At 50.5% G+C, this 5238-nt stretch overlaps 1 protein-coding gene across 1 annotated transcript in view; it reads right to left on the bottom strand.

Moving 5' to 3' along the window:
- CAMK1D (calcium/calmodulin-dependent protein kinase ID) overlaps positions 1 to 4636 on the bottom strand; it is a 293634-nt gene extending 288998 nt beyond the window's left edge. Inside the window, exons 1-2 of the mRNA XM_011934228.1 lie at positions 4615 to 4636; positions 562 to 693 (exon numbers count right to left, since the gene is read on the bottom strand). The gene's annotated coding sequence lies outside the window, so the exon portion shown is untranslated. The remainder of the gene's footprint in view (positions 1 to 561; positions 694 to 4614) is intronic.
- Positions 4637 to 5238: the final 602 nt, after the last annotated feature.

Below are 5238 nucleotides of genomic sequence, written 5' to 3'. Positions count from 1 at the left end.
ACACATGACTGTATTTTATGAGCTTCATCACCTTATCATAAATAAAACAGTAACAACAACAACAACAACAGTACTCATAGCGGTGGCAACAGCACAGACCTTTACCGAGCACTTACTACATGGTGAGTGCTGCAGTGAGCCCTTCACAAAAACGTCGTAAGCAGCATCTTACCAAATCTCTACAACACCCTGCCAAGGAGATGCCAGAACTCCATTTTACAGAGGAGACTCAGGGCCCCATAGCCGGCCCACGGTCACTCGGATATCATGAGTGGCAGGGTCTCGGTTCACAAGCAAGTCTGCCTGACAGCTGTGCTCTTTGGAATTGAGAACTACTTCCAGCCATGGCCGTGAATGTTATAAGACACTAGAGATCTATGGGAAAAGTGCTTTGAAAGTTGGTTATCATTTGCAGAGTCCTCTGGGGGCCCCTCTGTCCCCGAGGAAAGTCGGCCTCCCGGGCAGGCATCCTGCAGGACACGGGGGCCAGGAGGTGGGGAAGGGAGGAGGGGAGGAGGGGAGGAGGGGAGGAGGGGAGGAGGGCTGCCCTCCAGCACTTACTTTCTCAGGACAGCTATCTCATTCTCTATGCTGCTTTCCTTGCCCTTCAGCGCCTTCTTAGGGATACACTTCACCGCAAAGAGCTTGCCAGTTGCCTTCTCTTCAGCTAAAACCACTTCCGAAAAGGCCCCGCTGTGAATAAAGAGGGAAAAAAAGAACACTTAGATGCAGGAGTCTGGTTTTGCAACAGCTCTATCCACCCTACCACCAAAGTTTGAGTAAACAATAACGACGGCTTAATTGTAAGCATTACTGTTACTTTTATCCACCATGGCTCCTTGCCAAACATCTTTGTGCAAACAAATACACAGGGGCGGCCAGGCACAGTGGCTCACGCCTGTAATCCCAGCACTTTGGGAGGCTGAGGCAGGTGGATCACCTGAGGTCAGGAGTTCAAGACGAGTTTGGCCAACATGGTGAAACCCCGTCTCTACTAACAATACAAAAAATTAGCAAGGCGGGTGGCACACACCTGTCATCCCAGCTACCTGGGAGGCTGAGGCAGGAGAATCGCTTGAATTCGGGAGGCAGAGGTTGCAGTGAGCTGAGATCGTGCCACTGCACTCCAGCATGAGCGACAGAGCAAGGCTCTGTCTCAAAAAATAATAATAATAATAGTAATTTTTTAAAAAAAGAAGTACACAGGGGCAGGCATGCTTTCCTGCAAAGGGACATGTGGATGTGGAGGTCAACATGGTGAAGGCCACCTCCCGGTACCAGCTGCTGCACAGCACAGTGGCGTCACTTTGGAGCCTACAAGAGGTTTCTTCTACAGAAAAGGACTGGATCCTTCTGCCGGTGTCAGCTCTCCCCACCTCCACGCAGACCAGAAAGTCACACTAAAACCCCCAGGTCCTCACAGGCTTTTTCATCTAGAGGAAATTTCAGAGCGCTCTGCAAACACTGGACTCCTTCTCCCAGCTGGGTAAGGATATGACGCGGTGTGAGCAGTGTTGTAGGTGGTCCAGACACAGGGTCATTAATTGGTCCGAGGGTACAAGTGCTCACCAAGCAGCTTGAATCCTTTTTAAACCAAAGAAACTCACAAACAAGGGCGATGGAGTGGGGAAGACTGTTCTGCCTGAAAATACACATTTCACTCTGCAACGGCATCTGGGGCTGGAGAGCCCATTTCTCCGGAGGAGCCCCTTGTGATCAGGGAGCCCCAGAGCCAGCACCCCAGGACCACCTCCTTTACTGACGGCAAGCAAGCCCTACATGCAGAACTCCACTAATAACCCCGGCACGGAACAGGCTCCTCCGTCATCCCCAGATCCTCCAGATCCCAGCTCTGTGCACAGGGAAGTACCAGAGCCCACTGAGTCGTTCTCTGTCCCGAGACTTTCAACTCCTGCTTCAAGAAACCAACGTTCCTGTGTCCAGAGAAACCACTGGAAGCCCCAGTGTTACGGCAATGCCAGAGCTTCAGGCATTATCTTCTTCAGTCCAATGGTCCCCAACCTTTTTGGCATCAGGGACCAGCTTCATGGAAACCAATTTTTCCATGGACCCGGGCAAGGAGGGTGGTTTTGGGATGACTCAAGTGCATTACATTTCTTGTGCACTTTATTTCATTTTTTTGAGACGGAGTCTGGCTCCATTGCCCAGGCTGGAGTGCAGTGGCACAATCTTGGCTCACTGGGCTCACTGCAACCTCTGCCTCCCAGGTTCAAGCGATTCTCCTGCTTCAGCTTCCTAAGGAGCTGGGATTACAGGTGTCCACTACCACTCCTGGCTAATTTTTGTATTTTTAGTAGAGATGGGGTTTCACCATGTTGCCCAGGCTGCTCTCGAAGTCCTGACCTCACGTGATTCACTCGCCTCGAACTCCCAAAGTGCTGGGATTATAGGTGTGAACCACCATGCCCAGCCACTTTATTTCTATTATTATTACACACTAATGTATAATGAAATAATTCTACAACTCGCCATAACGCAGAATCCGTGGGAGTCTGAGCTTGTTTTCCTGCAACTAGACGGTCCCATCTGGGGGTGACGGGAGACAGTGACAGATCATCAGGCATTAGATTCTCATAAGGAGCGTGGAACCTGGATCCCTCGTGTGCACAGTTCACAACAGGGTTCGTGCTCCTATGAGAATCCAACGCCGCTGCTGATCTGACAGGAGGCAGAGCTCAGGCAGTAACGGGAACAACAGGGAGTGGCTGTTAAGTACAGATGACGCTTTGCTTGCTTGCCTGCTGCTCACCTCTTGCTGTGCGGCAAAGTTCCTAACAGGCCACATATCCTACCGGTATTGGTCTGCGGCCTAGGGGTTGGGAACCCCTACTTTAGTCACTGTCAAAGAGATTCCTGAACAGAGGGAACACCCTTCCTCCTCCTCTCCTTGGCCTCCTTACAGCAATGCACACTGTCACAATCCAAGGGAAGGTAAATGCATGTTTAAAAATCCTTTCCAGCGAGAGGAATTCACTTCCACTCAGTGCAATTAACTTCAGGACAGCGTTCCCACCGGCCCATGAATGCTCATGACAGAAGCCTGTCTATAGCTTCAAGGTCTGTTTTAAATTATACAAACCCAAGGGACAGAACATAGTCCTTCCATAAAACATCCCAGATGAAAAATATCAGAAGCAGGATCTTCTGCCCAAATCCACAAATTATTCATCCATAGGATTCTCCCCTCAAAACAATACATCCCAGAAGCCAAACCTTCTAGAACCTGCCAGAACAATCATTATTAAATACAGACACATAAAGACCCACCACAGGTTTATCACAGAGGGATACACGGAGTCAGGCATTCCCAGTGACACCAGCCATGGCCAATGGCTTTTGTCCAGGAAACTCAAATCATAACAATTCCAGAGACGGCCCCTGAGCCCATGGCCCATCCCTCCTCACTCATCTCTAAGCCAGGGGGAGACAGCTGGTTGCACCTCACAGAGTTCTCAGGTGGGCCAAGACCCTGAATGAGGAGGTACGTGTTCCCCCTCACTACCCTCCGGGAGGTAGAACAAGAACTATGTTAGAGTATGAGAAAAATCACTGGGGAAAGACCAAGGTTCAAGCACCACAGTGGTTTTATACCAGATACTTCATTCACTCATTCATTCATTCATTCATTCATTCAGTTTCCCTGTTGGCCACTTGAGTCCCTAACGCTGATGACACCCCAATGTTCCTGAGTTTGTTGGATTTGCTAAGTCCATTTTCCAGAAGGTGGAAAAGCCCTTTGGCAGCAGTGACCACGGACAAGGGCTCGGGCTGGGAACCGCGATCAGGCCTCTTTCCTCCTGGGCTGCCCCTCGCTGCACTCTCCATCCGCAGGTGCCCCTTCCTCTATGGAATCCCTGTGATCAGAAATGACCACGGCCAACGCAGAGGGGACACCCTGCTCAATCAGACCCTTGGGAGCCTATAAGAGAAAAGTATTTCCTTGCTTGGAGGAAATGGAGTGAGAAGTGAGGTTGTCGCAGGACTCAGCCCGAGGGACAAGAGATTGAGGAAGGGACCGAGGGGTCTGCTCAGAGCCAGCACTGCCACGGCAGGAAGCTGACAACGCGGCGAGGCAGTAGTGCCCGTGGAGCTAGGGTTTTTCTGCCTTTGTCCCTGGTTAGGTGGGGATGGGCTATGTGGCCCCCTGTGGAGAAGGCAGGACAACAGCACAGAGGTCTGTCAAGAGAGTCACATGCTAAATGGCCCAGGCTTGACACCACATGACCAAGGAGTCTCCATCAGAAGATCCTGAGTAGAGTCACGGAGCCAAGGTTCCAGTCGCATTCTCTGCGAATGCAAGTCAGCACGCAACTCCACGCCTAGGTCTACACCCAGAAGTGAAAGCGGGGAATGAACAGGTGCGTGGACAGCCACAGTCACAGCAGCATTATTCACAACAGCCACGAGGTGGCAACAACCCTTCCATCCACTGGGGGACAAATGGATAAAATCTGGTCTACACATATAACAGTAAATAGCCACAAATAGCAATGGAATTCTGACCCATGCTGGAACACGGATGAACTCTGAGGACATTATGCTAAAGGAAATAAACCAGATACAAAAAGCCAAATACTGTATGATTCTACTTACAGGAGGTGTCCAAAGTCATCAAATTCATAGAGGAAGAAAGTAGAACTGTGGTTGCTAGGGACTAGGGAGAGAAGGCAATGGGGGGTTCTGTTTAATGGGGACAGAGTTTCCGTTTGGGAAGACGAAAAGGATCTGGAGGCCAGGCAGGGTGGCTCATGCCTGTAATCCCAGCACTTTGGGAGGCCAAGGCAGGCAGATCACTTGAGGTGAAGAGTTTGAGACCAGGCTGGCCAATATGGTGAAACCCCATCTCTACTAAAACTATAAAAATTAGCAGTGTGTGGTGGCACATGTCTGTAGTCCCAGCTACTCGGGAGGCTGAGGTGGGAGAATCACTTGGGTCCAGGAGGCGGAGGCTGTAGTGAGCTGAGATCACGCCTATGCACTCCAGCCTCGATGACAGAGCAAGACTCTGTCTCAAAAACAAAAAAAAAAAAAGGTCTGGAGATGGATAGGGTTGATGGTTGCACAACAACGTGAATGTGCTTGATGCCACCAAACTGTACTCTGTCAAATGGTTAAAATAGGCCCGGGCACGGAAGCTTATGCCTATAATCCCAGCACTTTGGGAGGCTGAGTGGGGAGGATCGCTTGAGCCCAGGAGTTCGAGATCAGCCTGGGCAG

Source organism: Colobus angolensis, unplaced genomic scaffold (genome assembly GCF_000951035.1).
Source record: "Colobus angolensis palliatus isolate OR3802 unplaced genomic scaffold, Cang.pa_1.0 Scaffold133, whole genome shotgun sequence".
NCBI lineage: Eukaryota > Metazoa > Chordata > Mammalia > Primates > Cercopithecidae > Colobus > Colobus angolensis.
This window is presented reverse-complemented; position numbering and strand designations above follow the sequence as displayed.